We start from the raw sequence: 21,067 nt of genomic DNA on the forward strand, positions 1-21,067 counted from the left end.
CAATCTGCCAATGAACAGTTTGCCCACGAACGATCTGCCAATGAGCATTGATTCCCACGATTGCTGGCAAAATGCCATAAAAGCCTGCGAGGTGTGCAGCCCCGGGCTCAGACCTTTGAAGACTACTCCTCTGGGCTCACATGCATGAATAAAAGTTTATTCCTCCGCCTCTCTGAGTGCTGCTTGAGTTTCTCACTACTGGTAATTTCCCGCAACATTTGGTGTGTTGGCCAGGAAACCCAACCGCGCTGGTCACTTGTGCCACCGGTTTAGGGTGCTGGCCGTGACCCGCAGGGACCTCCCCCTGACTGAGGTGGTGCCACCCATCCAGTTGACGGGGCCTCTCTCAAATGAGCCCTTCCCGGGGACCATGTCCGCAGTCTGAGCCCAACTCAGAGGAGAGGTGGACCAAACTGCCTGCCAGTGAAATCGCCAACTGGTAAGTCCCCAGGGACCAACCCGAGACAGGCCCATCTCTGGACGGAAGGGGAGACTGATCACCTCCCAAACCCTAGTTGGCTTCCAGGTAGGGCTATGCCCCAAAGAGGGGTAGACTGTTTAACCTCTGAGTGAATGTGTGTGTGACTGTGGGACACTGAAGGCTTGCTTGCCTCCAGTGGTTATATCTGTGGCCCCACGGTTTTGACTATGGAGCCTGAGTGGGCCCTACCCTGCGGGTCCTCAGCTATGTCATACGACCTAATGGCTGACCCGGATTCTACACAGGCAGCCTGAGTCAAGATGAGCCTAAGTTCTCGAGAGAGGAGAGGCCAGGCGGGCATCTGAGATGTCTCCTTATCCAGAGGCACCCTTCCCTTGTTTGTTTTGCAACACCGTTCATGAAATGGGAGGGAGACAGTCTGCCCACACAGTGTTAGGATATATAATCAAGAATTTCAGTAAGTTTAGGGCAGATTATGGAAAACCTCTGGGCATGTTTTTGGATTCTACCCTTTAAGGGAGTAAGGGAAGTGCTGGGTCCTGTGGGAGAACAGGGCTCTGAGCTGAAGTGATTACTGCCCTCCCCAGGCTGGAATACTATAAAGGCCTGTTTTCCCCAACACTAGTTGCTGGGTTTTACACCAAGGCGCCACCTGAAAGAACCCCCTTTCGCTCCGTAACAGTTTTGGTGACCCCAGATGGGACTAATGGAACCAATAGCCAGGACCCAGACACGCGGGGCAGACTGACCCCTGGAGCATGGCTGTGGGGATTTCCCAGTATCAGGGAACCACCCTGCAGCCCAGCTCAAGTTGCCAGTTGCCAGGAACATCACAATGGTATAAGAAAACAGGTTCAGGAAAGGAGGAGACCCCTAGGCTCTTTGAACTGAACCTGCATGCAGGTTGTGGATTGGACACTGAACCACATGGGTGCACTGCTATTTTGGGTAAGCCGCATGAGTGCTCCACCATGGTGGATGAGTCACATGGGTCCTCCGCCATCTTGTGGGTGGTACGTACGGGTGCTTCCATCTTTGAACTGGGCAAAATGGTGGGCTTGCCGTGCTCTTCGGGTGATGTGCTTTCTTTGCAAAATGGTATATGTCTAAACATTCAGGTCAATGCTGCATGACAGGGTGTTTGCAAGGTCTAAGCTTCAGAAAACTGTAGAGTATATCTCTGCAAATCTAGGGAACTTTTAGCTGGCAAATACTGAGTTTGAGCATAGTCCTTTACAGTATGGAAAATAACTGGAATGAAAACTGTATGGTTAAATCTGAATGGGTAAATATATGGAAAGGTTGTAAAATTTTTTAAACCTGGGAAGAGGAAACCTCAACAGCTTGTGGTCTGATTTTATGGTTCCTGTACTATTGTATCAGTCTTGGCCAATAAGACCTAGGAAAGGTCGTCTGTAAACTGGTGAGAGGGCACGCCTCTGCCAAGAGACCAGTCAGTGAATTGGTAGGCAAAAAGGATGCCTCTGTTCTGTTCTGTTCTGGAATTCTCTGTATCTGTTTTTAGCCAATAAGACCTAGGAAAGGTTGTCCATAAACTGGTCGAGAAGAATGCCTTTGCCACCCAGGACCCAGGAAGGGTCATTCAGGGATGATGGACATTTCAGCCTAGGCAGCCGAGCATGTCTCTGCCAAGGAACTGAAACTAAAAGGGCACATATCTCTAGGAGGCCAGTGGACATACTGGTAATGGAGTGCCTAGCTTTCTGCATTTTAAATTATTGCTCTGTTTATCCTCTAAAAAGAAAATTAAGGTTTCCCAAGAAAAGTTAAAACTTCACATGTAGAAAAGTGAACAAAAGAAAATATAAGATATGAAAATAAAAAGAGGTTTGTGAAAGGTATATAAAAGGTTTGTTAGAAGTTTGTAAAAGTTCTAAAAAATTGTATGATATTAATAATGAAAGGTATAGTGCATGGAAATGCAATTTGAAAAGACAAGGATTTTCCTCCACTGTATATTTTTCTCCCTACCTAATACCTCCAGTATTTGGAATTCTAAAAAAGGAAGTAATGACATTAGGTTTCTTTGCATAAAACTAATAATACCAGTTGTTAATAGTGGTTTTGTAACCAAAACTTTGACTGGAATGTCATGCCTGAAGGAGGCATGCTTAGGCTCTGGTTGTTACCAGAAAGCCCTGAGGAACTGGAATTGACTTTTGAAACTAAGAAAAGCCCATAAGAAAAAAGGCCTGGTACCTTGGTTAGTTGTGCATTCATAGTAATCTTTCCTGGGAAGGAACAAAGGTTGCTTTCCTAAAAGATGGCTAGGCGTAACATTAAGGCACAATGAAAAACCTGAAGGACTTGGAAAAGCAGGTGTTTACAGGCAAGGCTAAATGGCAGATATGTGGCTCAGCTTCTGTGCCCTGATGGGCAAACTGAAAGTCACCCTAAAGATTCCTTGTGTAAGTTGCAGCAAAGCATACTTAAAAATCATATGTGATAAATCACTGCTCTTGTGTTTATGCAAATGGATAGGGTAAATTAAAACTGGACTTAATGCAGTCCATTTAATGACAAGGAGGGTAATCTTAAGGAGAAAAATTGTGATTTGAGGAAAATCACAATGCTCAGTGGTAGACTATAAACAAGTGCAGCTGTCTTTAAAGTTTGTTTTCATTTGAAAGTTAAACTAGGTCTGTGACATCATCAAAGATGCTTAATTTACAGGCAAGAAGAATGTCAAATGCCTTGCAACTAAATACCTTTCCAATAAAACAGTCTCAGATTCAGAGACTGGTTTGTGTGTTATGTTATATAAATTAATATGTGTGTTCTTCCTTCTGTTTTCATAGGGCATAAGCCTATGACCTCATTACCTGAGTGATTGTCTGTATGTATAGGCCTCACTTGAGCCTATCTGCATTGCTGCCTCCTGAGAATCAATGGTTTGGCTGAACGAAGTGATTGGATTAGTGAAGTATGGGGTGGTCTGTAGGCTTCACTTTAAAACTGGTTTCTCTTTTCTGCCCTAATGGCTTGGACAGGAAGGGCCCAGAGGTCTGAAATGGGGGAATCTAAAAATATTCCCCTCATGCCAAACTTAAGTATAATGGGCAAAAGGGCTTTGGACAGGTGCAATATACCTTTCACACCTTCCTCCAAAAAAGTCATTTCTTTTTTCCTAATGTGGGACATTGAAAAATTAATCCCTGTCTTTTGTCATCTAGTGGTTATGGCCCTAATGATGCTTTTAACCCTGTTACCAAATTTGTTGCCCCCAGAATACCACAAGGATGCCAGCTTGTCCAGCAGTGCCAGCCCTTAGAAACCGATTATGCCGCTGCCTGGGGACAACCAACTGACCTGGACTCTGCAATATCCTTCCCCATGTAGGAAGGCCACCCTCCCCCACAACACCCCCACTCTATTAGGGATTTCTAGACCCAAAGGTATGTAGGACAACGACCATGCCCAGCTTGAAGCAGCTAGAGGAGCATGAGACCTTCGTCCATTGTCCCTTATAAGATTATAAATGGTCTTAAATATGAGAAGGAGGAATTGTTAGAGTGGGGGTCCCCCCACCAAAAAATAATCCCAAAAGCCTATGGGTTGGGTGATGGGGGGAAGGAAACAGCTTTTAAGATGCCTTTGCATAACTATGGCTAGTAACTAGTGTCTTAGTTATGCAAATCGTTTTGGTGCTTCCAAGGCCCCAAGGAGATGGGAGGGGTTTTAACCATAGAGTGGTGAGGGAAAAGCATACGCCTATGCAAGGTTCTGTGAATGGTCAGAACTGATAACCACGCCCACTGCATCACAGGCCATGGTTAGGTGGCAACCATTTTAGGGAGAGGAGGAAATTCGCATGGTTTGCAAGGAGGGCAGAGAAAATCCATGCAGCTTTGAAAGGGCAGGGAGCAGAACTATGGGCCCTGGTGCGGGCATTACAATTAGCAAGGGGCAGGTGGCAAACATCTACACAGACTTGCGATATGCCTTTGCCACCATCCATGTCCACAGGGCTATATACAAGGAAAGAGGTCTCCTCATTATGGATGGTAAGGAAATGAAGAACAAGTAAAAAATCCTCAAACTCCTTACCAGTGGTAGCCTTGCAGAACAGATGAGCATTAGGTCTGCTCACAGCAGAAAAAGGGGGAACCTGCGTTTTCCTCAGAGAAGAGTGCTGCTACTATGTAAACCAATCTGGTATAGTAACTACCAAAGTAAAGGAACCAAGGGGCAGAATCCAGAAAAGAAGAGAAGAGCTAGAGAAAGGGGGCCATTGGGGCCTAAGACAATGGTCATCCTGGCTCCTATCTCTAGCGGTATCCCTTGTCACTATCTTACTACTTGCCACTATTGGACCTTGCCTGGTTAATGCCCTCATAAAATTTTTTAAGTATATCTTATTGATTATGTTGTTATAGTAATTCCAATTTTTCCCCTTTGCTCCCCTCTGCCCAGTACCCCCCTTCCCTCCAGCAATCTCACCCCCCTTAGTTCATGTCCATGGGTCATGCATATAAGTTCTTTGGCTTCACCCTTTCCTATATTATTCTTAACATCCCCCTGTCTATTTTGTACCAATTGATTATGCTTCTTAACCCTTGCACCATATCCCCATTTCTCTTCCTCCCCCCTCCCAGCTGATAATGCTCCAAATGATCCCCATACCTATGATTCTTTTCCTATTCTGGTTTGCTTAGTTGGATTTTGTTTTTATTTGTTAGATTCAGTTGTTGATAGTTGTGAGTTTGTTGTCATTTTAGTGTTCATAGTTTTGATCTTCTTTTTTCTTAAGTAAGTCCCTTTGAAATTTCATATAATAATGGCTTGGTGATAATGAACTCCTTTAGCTTTACCTTATCTGGAAAGCACTTCATCAGCCCTTCCATTCCAAATGATAGCCTTGCTGAATAGAGTAGTCCTGGTTGCAGGTTGTCTTTCATCACATTGAATACTACTTGCCAGTCCCTTCCTGCCTGCAAAATGTCCTCTGAGAAATCAGCTGACAGTCCTATAGGCACCCCCCTGTAGGCAACTCTCTGCCTCTCTCTTGCTGTCCCCAGGACTCTTTATCTTTCACCTTTGGCATCTCAATCATGATGCATCCTGGTGTGGTCCCCTCTGGGTCCAGCTCACCCGGGACCCTCCGTGCTTCCCAGACCTGTATTTCCATCTCCTTCACAAAATTCGGGAAGTTTTCCTCATTGTTTTCAATTCTTGCTTCCTCATTTTGCCCTGGTTGACTGTTTTTTTTTTTTTTTTTTCTTCCTTATGTTCCAAATCATTGATTTGAACCCAGGTTTTCTTCCCTTCACCATTGGTTTTATGTGGATTTTCCTTTGTTTCACTTAGCATAGGCTTCACTTCTCTTATGCGTTTGCCGTACTCAAGCATATCTGTCAAGCCTGTGAACATCTTAATCACCAGTGTTTTGAATTCTGCATCTGTTAGGTTGTCTATCTCCTCATCTGTGAGGTTGGCTATCTCCTTGTCGCTTAGTTCTCCCACTGGAACCTTAATCTGTTCCCCTTTTTGGGCCATACTTCTCTGCCTCCTCACTCTGACAGGTTTCTGTGTGTGTTTGCCTCTTCCTCCCAGGTAGAGCTGTCACTCCTGTTACGTTGTAAGGGGCGGAGCCTTAGGGCTTCGTCAGTACAGCGTGACCTGTTTCACCACGTTGTGGCATTGTATGTGGGGGAGGGGTCCGAGAGGGAACAATGCCGCCTTCCCAGCACTTTCCCCTTTTCCTGGCACCTCTCCCTCTTCCACACCGGACTGGCACCCTTCTAGCTATTGCCCTGGCCGTCATTCCCAGAGTGTGTGGGTCTGCGGACATTCTAGGACCGTGGGGCCCTTTAAACAAGCAGACTCTGCTGAGAGACCGGTAGTTTCTGCCTCCGCCCCAACCCCCACTGGTTTGCACAGTCAGAAGCAATGAAGCTTGATTTTCCCCGGCGCTGTGACAGTGAGCTGCTAGGTCCGGTGAGGAACTGGGAATGCTCCCCAGGTGTCCCTCCTGACATTAAAACGTGACTGCACTTTCTGCAGACCTGACACTACCGCTCCTGCCACCGCACTGCGTCCTCCCCCCCCCCCCCGATTCCTCCCCTCCTACCTGTCTGGATGAGTATTTCTTTATATCTTTGTTTGTTGGACTTCCATGCAGCTTGATTTTCTGGAACTTATGGTTGTTTCTAGTTTTGAGGTAGTTGTATTCCTTTTTAGTTGTGGAGGGAGACACAGTGTGTCTGTCTACACCCCCATCTTGGCCAGAAGTCACCCTCCTAAGATTTATAGAACAGACAGGCACCTGAAGGGCAACCACCAAAATCTTAGCCCTGAGGGGATATCACCCATTAGCCATAAGTGATGCCTTATAGAGAAGTAACGGTATCAAAGTGGGGAATAATAGGGAAAATAATCACTATGTTCTGTTTCTGTAACTGCTTGTATTTGCATCAGAAAAAATTTTCAACAGTTTGCCCATGAACAATCTGCCAATGAACATTGATTCCCACGCTTGCTGGCAAAATGCCATAAAAGCCTGTGAGATGTGCACCTCGGGGCTTGGATCTTTGGAGACTACTCCTCTGGGCCTGCATGCATGAATAAAAGTTTGTTTCTCCGACTCTCCCAGTGCCGCTTGAGTTTCTCGCTACCAGTAATTTCCCACAACATAACAAGGAGCAGGAGTCCACTTTTGATCAATCATACTATATGTCTAGGACAGCATTGGGAACCAAGACTAAAGTATCTTGAAATCAGGTAATGAAGTGGAGAGTAATTATGAAATGCTGGTAAGTGGCTGATGTTAAACTATCATGCTTTTAATTTGAGCTATAAGATTTGTTTGTGGTTCACTGAGCATATGAAAGGCAATAGAGTGTAGCCGTAGGCTCATTAGCATGATAGTCAGACAACCCTAGTTTGAATCCTAGAGCTACTCACTACCCTGTGAACTCGTACTAGTAATTAATTACACATGAAATGGACTGAGAAAGCATGAATAAATTATCCAATTAAAACCAACAAAATGCAATTCCAAGTCAACTTCCCCCTTAGCTGGATCCCAACAATGAAAGAAGTTGAAGTACAAAAAGAAAGTACTCTTAAATTGTGGTTTTTGCTAACTTTACAAAAATATGAGACATAGTATAGCTCCTGTATTAGTTGTATATTGCTATGTAACAAAATACCAAATTTTGCTGCTTAAATAACACTCATTTATTTGGTTCATAGTTCGGTAAGTCAGAAGTCCAGACATGTTGGGACTGGGTTCTCTGCTCAGGATCTCATAAGGCTGAAGTCCAGGTGTCAGCTGGAGCTTAGAGTTCTATCCCAGGCTTACATGGTTGTGGCAGAATTCAATTCCTTGTGGTTGTAGGATTGAGGTCCTATTTTCTTCCTGTCCATAAGCTGGGGGCCACTCTCAGCTCAGCTTGCCACATGGTTCCTCTATCTTCAAAACCTAAAGTAAGGGAGGTAAGATGGCGGAGGAGTGAGGAGAGGTTGCGGTTTTAGGCTCCGGAGACCCGTCTGCAGTTTGGTCTAATTGCAGACAGAACATCTCAGTGAGCAGCTGGACATTGGCGGGAGTTGAGCCAAGGCACTGCTGGATTAGAGAAAATCCATCTGGGAACAACCTGTTTAGTGAGGATAGCGGAGAAAAAGGGGACAAAACGGGATTCCTGACTGGGGCGGCTGCCCGAGCTGTGGCGAGAAGCACACAAAGGATTTTTGGCGACCACAGGCTACCCCAGAGAGGAGTCAGGTGGAGAGCGGATCTCTGCCCGCTGGCAGAGACGGGACTCGACCAAGTGGCATTGGCGCTGAAGGATAGGAGACAGCATGCTGCCGGGCAAGTGAGAACATAATTCTCCTTTATATTTTTCTCTAGTGGACGGTGGAGATGGGAGGAAAGTTTGGGGGTGGTAGGCCGTTCTGGAGGAGCCCAGGCGCAGAGGCCCACTCATCCACTCCTCAACCCTACCATTGGGTCGCAGGGGCGCACATAGGGAAGTGCTCTCATTCACTGGCCCAGGTGCGCGGGGCCGTGAGTCCAGGCGTCCCTCGGACACTCCCCAACGGACATAAGATCAGTGCCCCAACGGGCACAGGGAGGGCCCACTGAACACGCAGAGGACTGTGCACAGACACCCCTAGACAGCTCCCGTGGGCGCAGGGCCCCAGGCCGGAAAGCAGACCACTAGCGCAGGCTCTGTTTGTGCCCGCCCAGACGGGTGAGGGAAGGTGGGCAGCTGCAGCATGGGAACAGCGGGAGGCGGCGACCCACGGACGCTCGATTCCACTGAGCACAAGTGTCCCTGGCCCTGCCCTAAGAGGCGAGAGACCAACTCCCGGAGCTCGGCTCAGCGGGACTGAGGGCACGGGGCGGCGCGCGAGCACGAAAGCACCTCAGCCCGGGGTCAGTGGGCGCCAATCCTGGGGAAAGCTCTCGGGCCGCCCGCGCGGGCAGGGACACCTCGGCACGAACGCGGAACCGCCGCGGCCCAGCGAAGGCAGGAGCCAATCCCGGGGAAAGCACTCGGGCCGCCCGCGCGGGCAGGGACACCTCGGCGCGAACGGGGAACCGCCGCAGCCCAGCGAAGGCAGGAGCCAATCCCGGGGAAAGCGCTCGGGCCGCCCGCGCGGGCAGGGACACCTCGGCGCGAACGGGGAACCGCCGCGGCCCAGCGAAGGCAGGAGCCAATCCCGGGGAAAGCGCTCGGGCCGCCCGCGCGGGCAGGGACACCTCGGCGCGAACGGGGAACCGCCGCGGCCCAGCGAAGGCAGGAGCCAATCCCGGGGAAAGCGCTCGGGCCGCCCGCGCGGGCAGGGACGCCTCGGCGCGAACTGGGAACCGCCATGGCCCGGCAGCAGTGGGCTCCAACCGCGTGGCAAACTCTCGGGCCGCCCGAGAGCGCAGGGGCTTGCGCGCAAGGGCACCTCAACTGGCTCCAGCAAGCAGCAAGGGAGCGCGCCGTGCCGGCAACCGCGGGCGCGCACCATAGCGGCAACCGGGGGCGCACACCAGTCCTGCAAGAAACAAGAACCTCTGACCTGCCACACTAGACCAGCTGCGGACCCAGAAAAAGAAGGCAACACACCAAGGCTAAAACGGAGTAAAAACATCGATTTTTTTTTTCCAAATTTTTTCTCTCAAATTTTTTCTCCCTTGTTCTTTCTTTCTTCTTAATTATTTCTTTTCTTTCCTTCTTTCTTTATTCTTTTCCTGGGGTTTTATTGGGGGTTTTTGGGGGGTTATATATATATTTTTTTTTTTTAATTTTTTTTCTCTCTTTTTTCTTTCTTTCTTTCTTCTTTATTCTTTCTTTTCTATCTTTCTTTGTTCCTTTCTTTCTTCCCTTTTGGGTTTTTTTTTAGGGGGGGTTTTGTGGTAAATTTTTTATTTTCTTCTCTTTCTCTCTTCTTTTCTTTCTTCTATTTTCTTGGGGATTTTTTGGGCGGGTGTTTTTCCTTCATCTCTTCCAATAATAACAAACTTTACCTCTAACGTGTTGCATATAACCTCTCCTCATCCTTTCTCTTTAATCGTGGTTTATTCGTTTGTGTGTCTAGCTTAGCCCCCCTATCACTCTAAATAATATAATATAATTACTATATAAACCCAAATACAATACAATCCCACTTTCTTACTATACTATGTATTTTTCTATCCTTTTCTTCTATTTTTATTAACATACAATGTAAATATTACTAACTGGCTTGCACAGTCTCAACTATTATTAATCTATCACCCCCTCTATCAAAAATTATATTTTTCCTCCCCCAAAACAACTCTTATCTATTCTTCTTATAGTATAAAAGCTCAAATCTCTTTACATTTATATTAATACGGGCTAGTTGGCTAACGATAGCAGGATAGAGTGGGGGATACATTCTGAGGGTGTGGGTCTCCTGCCTGGGCTGTGTGTTTATGTCTTTAACAGCATATCCACAAAAGAACTCAAGACAAAGCAGATAGAGTGACTCTCAACCAAGTAGCCAGAAGAAAGATCCTATCAAAGAACATCTGAAATATAACTGAACAGCATAAACAAACGACATAAAGGGTAACTCAAGACCATCAGGCTCAGGATATCAAAGAGACTGCACCACTGAAACTCCCAGACCTTCGATAAAGAATATTACACCACAAAGGAGGGAAGTCAAAGCAGACTACCCCCCCCAAAATAAATAAATAAATAAATAAATAAAAACAAAAAGAATCCAACATGGTAAGACGCAAAAATAACCCCTCAATGAAAAGAAAAGAGAAATCCTCAGAAAGAGAGATAGACGAAATAGACATAGCCCAAATGTCAGACATGGAATTCAAAACAATGGTGGTAAAGAAGCTCAATATACTCAACATCCTTATCAACTATGACAACCTTCAAGGAAGTTACCAGCAGCTCCAAGAAAATTACAGGGAACTGGCAGAGAACTACACCAGCTTAAAAAAAGACATAGAAATTGTTAACAGGAACCAGGAAGAACTTAAGAATACAATCTCTGAACTGAAAAACACAGTAGAATCAGTCAAAAGCAGACTTAACGAAGCAGAGGATCGGATTAGTGAGTTAGAAGATAATGTAGAGAAAAACTCCCAGACAATACAGCAAAATGAAAAACGATTGAAAAAATATGAACAAGATGTAAGGGAATTACAGGATAGCATTAGGAAAAATAATTTAAGGATCATCGGAATACGAGAGGGAGAAGAAAAGGAACATGGAATTGAAAATCTGATAGGAGAAATAGTGACAGAAAATTTTCCGAACCTGATGAGAGGAAAAGCTATGCAAGTCCAAGAAGCACTGAGAGTTCCAATCAAGAAGAACCCCCAAAAACCCACTCCAAGGCACATCATAGTTAAAATGGCAACATTCCAAGACAAAGAGAGAATCCTAAAAGCAGCAAGAGAAAAGCAGCAAATAACATACAAGGGAGCTCCGATAAGGCTATCAACTGATTTCTCAACAGAAACATTACAAGCCAGAAGGGAATGGTCAAAAATATTTCAAGCAATGAAAAACAAAGGCCTACAACCAAGAATACTCTACCCAGCAAGGCTCTCATTCAAAATAGAAGGTGAAATAAGGAGTTTCTCAGACAAAGGAAGACTGAAAGAATACATCTCCACCAAACCAGCATTGCAAGAGATGCTAAAGGGACTGTTCTAAGAAAAAACGAAGAAAAAAACAAGAGAGGAGAGGAACAGAGGTACAAAGGGAAATGAATAAATACACGCCAATAATAACCTTAAATGTAAATGGATTAAATGCTCCAATTAAAAGACATAGGGTAACGGAATGGATAAGAAAACAGGACCCACATATTTGCTGTCTACAAGAAACACACCTCAAAACAAAAGATTTACACAGACTGAAAGTAAAGGGATATAAAAAAATATTCCAAGCAAACGGACCGGAAAAAAAAGCCGGGGTAGCAGTTCTCATATCAGACAAAATGGATTTCAAAGCAAGGACAATAAAAAGAGACAAAGAAGGACACTTCATAATACTTAAAGGAACAATCCATCAAGAAGATATGACTTTGATAAACATATATGCACCCAACATAGGAGCACCCAAATACATAAAGCAAATACTAGAAGACCACAAAAAGGATATCAACAACAACACACTCATAGTAGGGGACTTCAACACTCCATTATCAACAATAGACAGATCATCCAAGCAAAGAAACACCAAGGATATACAGGCATTGAACAACACACTAAACCACATGGATCTAACTGATATATATAGAACTTTTAACCCCAAAGAAGCAAAATATACATTCTTTTCAAGTGCACATGGGACATTTTCAAAGATAGACCACATGATAGGTCACAAAACAAGCCTCAACAAATTCAAGAAAATTGAAATCATATCAAGCATCTTTTCAGACCACAATGCCTTGAAACTAAAAATCAACCTCAGGGAAAAAAATCAAAGACACCCAAACTCATGGAGATTGAATAACATGCTATTAAACAATGAATGGGTTAACAATGACATCAAAGAAGAAATCAAGAAATTTCTAGAAACTAATGATAATGAGCACACAACAACCCAAAACCTGTGGGACACAGCAAAAGCAGTCCTGAGAGGGAAGTTTATAGCAATACAGGCATATCTGAAAAGGCTAGAAGAATCTCAAATAAAAAACCTAACCACAATGCTACAAGAACTAGAACAACAACAACAAACAAAGCCTAGGGCAAGAAGAAGGAATGAAATCATCAAGATCAGAGCAGAACTAAATGACATAGAGACTAAACAAACAATCCAAAAGATCAACAAAACTAGGAGCTGGTTCTTCGAAAAAATCAACAAAATCGACAAGCCTCTAGCCAGTCTAATCAAGAAAAAAAGAGAGAAGACACAAATAAACAAAATCAGAAATGAAAGAGGAGAAATCACGACTGATACCTCAGAAATACAAATGATAGTTATAAATTACTTCAGACAACTGTATGACAAGAAATTTGACAATCTAGAAGAAATGGACAAATTTCTAGAAACATACAACCTCCCAAAACTAAATCAAGAAGAAGTGGAAAGTCTCAACAAACCAATAACAAAAAAGGAAATTGAAACAGTAATCCAAAATCTCCCGGCACACAAAAGCCCTGGACCGGATGGCTTCACAGGCGAATTCTACAAAACATTCAGGGAAGAACTAACTCCTATCCTCCTCAAACTATTCCAAAAAATCCAAGACGAGGGGAAAATCCCAAACTCTTTCTATGAAGCCAGTATTATCCTAATCCCCAAACCAGGTCAAGACACAACAAAGAAAGAAAACTACAGGCCAATATCACTGATGAACATCGATGCTAAAATCCTCAATAAAATATTGGCAAACAGGATCCAGCAATACATCAAAAAGATCATACATCATGATCAAGTGGGCTTCATTCCAGGGATGCAAGGATGGTTTAATATTCGCAAATCAATAAATATAATACATCACCTAAACAGAATGAAAGACAAAAATCACATGATCATATCAATAGATGCAGAAAAAGCATTTGATAAAGTACAACACCCATTTATGATGAAAACACTCAGCAAAATGGGAATAAAGGGAGCATATCTTAACATAATTAAGGCTATATATGAGAAGCCTGAGGCCAACATCATACTCAATGGACAAAAACTGAAAGCATTCCCCCTGAACTCAGGAACTAGACAAGGTTGTCCACTCTCTCCACTCCTTTTCAACATAGTGTTGGAAGTCCTAGTCACAGCAATCAGACAAGAAAAAGAAATAAAAGGCATCCAAATTGGGAAAGAGGAAGTGAAACTTTCATTATATGCAGATGACATGATAGTATACCTAGAAAATCCTATAAACTCCACTAAAAGACTACTCGATATAATAAGTGAATTTGGCAAAATCGCAGGGTACAAAATAAATATACAGAAATCTAAGGCATTTCTGTACACCAACAATAAAATAGCAGAGACAGAGACAAAAAAGAAAATACCATTTACTATAGCAACAAGAAAAATAAAGTACCTAGGAGTAAACTTAACCAAAGAGATAAAAGACCTGTACTCTGAAAATTACATAACATTGAAGAAAGAAATTAAGGAAGAAACAAATAAATGGAAGCAAATACTATGTTCTTGGATGGGAAGAATCAACATCATCAAAATGGCCATACTACCCAAAACAATTTACAGATTCAATGCAATCCCTATTAAAATACCAATGACATATTTCACAGACCTAGAACAAATACTCCATAAATTCATATGGAACCCAAAAAGACCCCGAATAGCAAAAGCAATCTTGAGACAGAAGAACACAGCAGGGGGAATCACAACACCAGATATCAAACAATACTACAAAGCCACTGTAATCAAAACAGTCTGGTACTGGCATAAGAACAGACATATAGATCAGTGGAACAGAATAGAGAGTCCAGAAATAAACCCAGGCCTCTATGGTCAACTAATCTTTGATAAAGGAGGAAGGAACATAAAATGGAGTGAGAAGAGCCTCTTTAACAAATGGTGCTGGGAGAACTGGATAGGGACCTGCAAAAAAATGAAACTAGACCACCAACTTACACCACACACGAGAATAAACTCAAGATGGATCAAAGACTTAAATGTAAGCCGTGACACCATAAAAGTCCTAGAGGAAAACATAGGCAAGAAAATATCAGATATCTCACGTAACAATCTCTTCACGGATACATCTCCTAAAGCAAGAGAAATAAAGGAAAAAATAAATAAATGGGATTACATCAAACTGAAGAGTTTCTGCTCAGCAAAAGAAAACATCAGCAAGATGAAAAGGAAACCAACCATATGGGAAAACATATTTGCCAATGACATCACAGACAGGGGACTGATTTCCAAAATATATAAAGAGCTTATACGACTCAACATCAAGAAAACAAACAACCCAATTAAAAAATGGGCAAGGGTCCTGAACAAACACTTCTCCGAAGAGGACATACAGAAGGTCCATAGACACATGAAAAAATGCTCAACATCATTAGCCATCAGGGAGATGCAAATAAAAACCACAATGAGATACCATTTTACACCAGTCAGAATGGCCATCATCAACAAATCAACAAGCAACAAGTGCTGGCGAGGATGTGGAGAAACGGGAACCCTACTGCACTGTTGGTGGGAATGCAGACTGGTGCAGCCACTATGGAGAACAGTATGGAATTACCTCAAAAGATTAAAAATGGAACTGCCTTTTGAACCAATGACTCCACTACTAGGATTATACCCGAAGAATCTTGAAACCCCAATTCAAAAGAACTTATGCACCCCTATGTTCATTGCAGCACTGTTTACAATAGCTAAGTGCTGGGAACAACCTAAGTGCCCATCTGTAGATGAGTGGATCAAAAAACTGTGGTACATTTACACAATGGAATACTATGTAGCAGAAAGAAAGAAGGAACTCCTGCCATTTGCAACAACATGGATGGAACTAGAGAGAATTATGCTTAGTGAAATAAGCCAGGCAAAGAAAGAAAAATACCATATGATATCACCTAATACAGAAAACTAAAGAACAACACAAACAAAGGAACTAAATAGAACAAAGAGCAGAATAGCAGTCAATAGGGGGGAGGGGAGAGGGAGAGAAGGGGGATAAGTAAGGGAAGGGATTAATTAAAGAGCCTGTATGAAAGACTCATGGACATGGACAACGGGGAGGGATATGATTGTGGGAGAGGGGGTGGGTTGGGTGGGGGAGAGAAATTGGGGGAAAAGGGGACAACTGTAATTGAAAAATCAAAATAAAAAAATTAAAAAAAAAAACAAAACAAAAAAATAAAACAAAAAACCTAAAGTAGGAAATCTCCGATACATTGAATCCCTTTCATGCTTCAAATCTCTGACTTAAGAAAAGGTCATTTTTTTAAGGGCTCATCTGATTAGGTCAGGCCTACTTATTCATTGGTACTTTTTAAAAAATATGTATTTATTTATCATAGAGAGAGAAACATCAATCGGTTGCCTTGCTTGTTCTCCAACCTAGGACCAAACATACAAGTCAGCCATGTGCCCTGACTGGGAATTGAACTGGTGATGCCCAACCCTCTGAGCCACACCAGTCAGGGCTTCATTGACCTTTTGATTAACTCAATGATTTTGGAACATGGTTGCATCATGGGGAATGATATCACATTTACAGGTTGCATCTATAGTCAAGGAGAGAATCATATAAGTGTGAAGGCCCTTGGGGATCACCTTAGAACTTTGCCTACCACAACCCTACCTGGAGGCCTTAAATGGTGTCTATACAGATGAAGTGGCCATGAAGTTTCAGCTTAAGCTTCATTAGTTTCAAGGTGAATTCACCTCTGCATTTCTTTACCCATTCATAGATTTTTACTTCACCTAAGCAATTGTGTTATGTTCATGAGTCCCCCAAACCTCACCTATACATGATCATGAATTAGTTGCTGCTTACTGTTCTAACAGAAGTTAGAAGTTGAGTTGAACAACATGTTTGCTGATAAGATTTTTAGCATTTACCTAAATTGGGCATGCAACAAATGGCAGTAATGATTTCTTACATATCCACCAGAGTATGTTAGGGTGAGGGTGGATGGGTTGGAGAGATGCAAATGCCATCCACAATAAAACAATACTTGTCCTCTAGAGGCCTCTGAGAACTTCATCATTACATACTGTGCCTGCTAAATGCCTCACATGCAGACAGGTTGCTCTGTATAGGTCAGTGGGCTATCCCACGTGCCTCATCACTAGTTTGTGAGGTAGGGATTATTAGCAGGTCAATAAGAATTTGGAGATGATATTGTCCAGTGTGGATTGGAGTTACCAGAAAAATTCAAAGAATAAGTAAATTATCAAGTTGATTTACCTTATTTCCCAATTGCATCTTGCCATTCTCCTGCTCAAAGGCTCTGGATGGTAACCCCACAATCCACTGAATATTCTTAGGTTCCCTATCCTGACATTCAGGGCTCTACAGCCTGATTCAAATATTCTAAGCTTTGTCAACCATTTTTCCTCTGCCCCATCCAAAAAGACTCCAAATCAGTGTGACCCAAACATACTTGATACTTGTCCACTCTGTGCTCTTGCTGTGCCATTGTCCTAGAATGAGTGATTTCCCCAGACCTGGTACTATAAAGGACTAGGAATAGGTAATATAAAGGAATGTACTTCTCAAAGGAATTGCTCATAGGAATGTTTCAGGAACATAAAAATAGACCACAAGTGCTGAGAGCCATTAACTAGTGCTATGACAGCAAAGGCTTTACACCACCATTGTTTTGGGGGAGAACCAGATTGCTTAGCTTAGGCTAGCAAAACGGGGATTCTTTCAGAGCACTATGGATGCATCACTTGGTTTGTAGTCTACATCTGATCTCACCGCTTATCATGGTACATAAAAGACAACCTTCACTTTGAACACCTTTGATCTCTTCTCCCATCTTTCCTCATGCCTCCTCTTATGCTATCTGTTCCTTCCCATGCACTGTTTGAATAAATACCCTAGGAATTTTCTTCTGCCATACTGAGCATAGGTGGAAATATTCTTCTCCCAGTGAAGTAGATTATGGCCAGCTTCATCCACAAAAAAGCCTCTAAAGTTAACATGCATTGAAAATCCCTTCCCTGAGAGCAAACACAGCAGAGAGGCATTCTCAGTGCTGTTCACAGAAAGAATGTCAAAACCTAGAGCCTGGACATTAGACGTTTTGAAGTGGCTTACTGAGCAGCAGATTTATTGCCTCGTAGGTTTACTTTATTTTGGTAAGACACAAAATACTTGCTTTCTATATCTGTAAGTAATCCTCACAGCTCATTGAAAATGTAAAGAAAAACCTTTCAAAATCTCTTATCAAGAACAGACCAATAGTCCAAAAAATGGTGACCTTTTAACAGAGAAAAAGAAAGTTAAATTTTAGTTTTATATAAGTACACTATTGACATAAAAGCTTATTTGTTTACCCTTATAATAAATTCATTCCATTTTATCCAGCTTGACTAAAATGCAATTATCTCTCCCATCAAGGGGTGTAGTTGATATAACACCCATATAGATGAACTTTGTATGCATAGAAAAAGACCAGAATTGCTCTGACCTGTGTGGCTCAGTTGGTTGGGCATTGTTCTATAAAGCAAAAGGTCACTGGTTTGATTCCCAGTCTGGGCACATGCCTGGGTTGCAGGTTTGGTCCCCTAGGAGAGGCAACCGATCGAGGTTTCACTTTCACATCAATGTTTCTCTCCCTCTTTCTTTCTCCCTTTCCCTCTTTCTAAAAATAAATAAATTAATTAATATATTTTTTTAAAAAGAGGGAGGGGAAAGGAGGGAGAAAGACAGGGAGAGAAACATCAATGTGCAAGAGATATATTGATCAGTTGCCTCTCACACACTCCCAGCTGGGGACCTAGACCACAACCCAGGCATGGCCCTGAGTGGGAATTGAACTGGTGCCCTTTTGGTTCACAGGCTGGCACTCAATCCAGTGAGCCACACCAGCCAGGGCCCTTCTCCTCTCTAAAAATAAATAAGTGAAATCTTTTTTAAGAAGTCTTTATCTTAAAAAAAAGAAAAGACAAGAATAGTAAAATATATATGAATAAATAAAGGTAATTGAATGTATAATATATAAAGTAATATACATGTATACCTTATAAAAAGTACATTGATAAGAGTATATAAAAGGAGATATATATGTTACAGAGCCCCGCCAATGCTGCTCTGAACAGCTGTGGGGTTCAATTGCCTACTGCCAAGAAATGTGACTCCCAATGCAAGAGTTTGGTGGAAAAGGAAAGGAGCTGTTTATTTAAAGGTTATACAGATTTAGAATAGTGGCAGATTTCTGCTGTTAAGTCCTGCTTCTTTAAAACCACCCCAAAACACATAGCCCTGCCTCCCTTTGCCAAACCAGGCCAGTTTCAGAACACGCCACTCAGAGGTGCCATCTTTCAGAAAAGCAGAAGTCTGTAACTCAGCATTCCTGGTCACGGTTCCGCTCCAAGCACCCCTCACAAACCCGGGTGGCTGGCAGGTCCCCACAGCTCCGCCAGCTCTGCTGCTGTCTTCTCCAGGCAGACTCAAATCTGGGTGCTGGGCAGGTCCCCCACCACATCCTTAGCTCTGGTGACTCACTAGACTTCTAGCTTTCAGATCTCCTCTTTCACTTCAGACCTTGTGGCTCTCTCTGACTTTCAGCCCACCCTAATTTAAATGCTTGGCCTGGAACTTCCTGCCTGATCTCATATTTAGCTCTTCCTATGGTGTGTTAGTGCCCACCATTTTTGCCGGTTCCCCAGTATCTTTTGGCTGCCATCTTTAGTCAGGGCGGAAGTTCCCAGCAACGCATGGGCATCTGGGGTGGGCATCCGCCCCCTGCCTCTCACGCAGGTGCTGAATGAGCTCCTCCCCGCTTGGCTAAGTCAGGAGTCACTGCACACTGCCACAGTCACATACACAATTTGCCCTGGGCAGCAGCCCTCTTCCCTTCAGGAAGGCATGGATATTAACTTGCCATTGTTATGCAATATATCCTAAACCCTGTATCAGCCACTCCCTCCTTCTCCCAATCAAGGATTGTGGTAGTTGTTCCCTTATTTTCAGGGGACCCACGCTCTGCACCTCATTACATATATACCTACAATATAAGTACATTCATGTTAATATTAATTCTTTTCTCCAGTTAAAAGAACTGTAGGTAATTTATACCTTCTTTTATACTTTTCTACATTTTTATTTTCTAGTAGAAACATATAATTTCCAAAATCAGAGAAAAAGTGAAAAAAAGACCATTCATTTTTAACACACATGCACACATACACACTTATCTTGACCTGAGAAAAGGAAAAACCATTTAACTGTTTGCTTCTTGTGCCACCTCACCTCTCCCACCCCCTTCCCAGGAACAGGCTGATACTGTGTCAGCCCAGTGTGGGTAGGGTGGAGGCATTCCATCTATAATAACAAGTCTTTCCCGACCCATAATAGCTTTCTCTTTTCCTCACTCCTTTGTTAGCTGCATTCTACTCGCAGTTCTCTCTTTGGTCACCAGATAGCGCACTGACCTCTATTTTCTAAATGCTCTTCAAAACAGGTATTGTCTTGGTAAAGAGATGGTTTAAAGAAAAAGTCCATTCAATAGAATCCCACTTCACTTTGAAAAATACATATTCATATTAAAGGATAGAAGGATATACAATTGCATTCTTCACTCATTCACTCACTTCAATAAAGATGTGCCAAACAGCCACAATCCATATTTCAATGCTAATTTCTTTTCCAAACTCTAGACAGTGATATCTAACTGCTGACTGGATATTTCTACCTGAATAAAGATAATGTGAAAACCCAAAATACACAAGCCAACAAGGATATAATACTTAGCAAGTCTAAGTTATTTATTCTCTAAGCCCCAGAGAGCTTCAATAAAAATAGGAGGCAGTGTGGTAGAATGGGGAGAAGGTAGAATTTTGTTCCGACAAATCAAAGTTAGAACACAGGATTGGTTTCTTATTTATCTGCATAATCTCATTCCTCACTTGTAAAAGTAATTGAATTTCGATTAGTGTTTCTGAATTGGGGAGAGAGGAATCTCTGGTATTTTGGAAGGACCCCAAACTTGAGCCCTCTCCACTGCCTCATCACAAGGACTCCCACTCTCAAGTACTGTCTCCCTAAAGCCAGGGCATCCTGGTTAGCACAGGGCTCTCTCTCCAGGGCCCAAGACCCTCAATGCTGCCTGCACTGGAGTTGGCCAGGCAAGCTGCCTCTTGGGACACGTGATGGAGATACCAGCCTTCTGTCTGGGCAGGGAGGTGGTGAGGGACCTAGAGAGCAAGGCTCTGGATGCTGCTGACCCTCCACCATCAACGCCTTCAAAAGCATCTTCACACCAATTCACAGCTTGATGGCCCTGGCCCTCAAGTTGTGGGCTGGACTTGCAGCACATAGGGGTACTCACACAGGTGGTGACACCCTTTTCTCCTGAGTTGAAGGGCCATATGCTTTTGCAAGCTCCCTTTACCTATGGTCTCCTCTGCCTCTGGGCCTGGGCTGATGCAGACATCATAAGCACTGCACCAGGCACACACACAGCTAGTCACTGCAGAACCACCCAACAGGCCGGAGCACACCCAA

General features: G+C 43.3%; 1 long non-coding RNA gene across 2 annotated transcripts; it reads right to left on the bottom strand.

The window, feature by feature from the left end:
• Positions 1-7,627: 7,627 nt before the first annotated feature.
• On the bottom strand, positions 7,628-19,268 carry LOC149991054 (uncharacterized). 2 transcript variants are annotated; one of them, XR_016508656.1, is made up of 2 exons: positions 19,211-19,268; positions 7,628-7,886 (listed from the first exon to the last, which is right to left on the bottom strand). It is a non-coding gene; the product is annotated as an uncharacterized LOC149991054 (long non-coding RNA). The 2 variants fall into 2 exon arrangements; XR_016508655.1 differs by lacking the exon at positions 19,211-19,268 and adding an exon at positions 15,756-16,402.
• Between the last annotated feature and the right edge of the window lie 1,799 nt (positions 19,269-21,067).

This window comes from Furipterus horrens, unplaced genomic scaffold (genome assembly GCF_987537825.1).
Source record: "Furipterus horrens unplaced genomic scaffold, mFurHor1.1.pri manual_scaffold_17, whole genome shotgun sequence".
Taxonomy (NCBI): Eukaryota; Metazoa; Chordata; class Mammalia; order Chiroptera; family Furipteridae; genus Furipterus; species Furipterus horrens.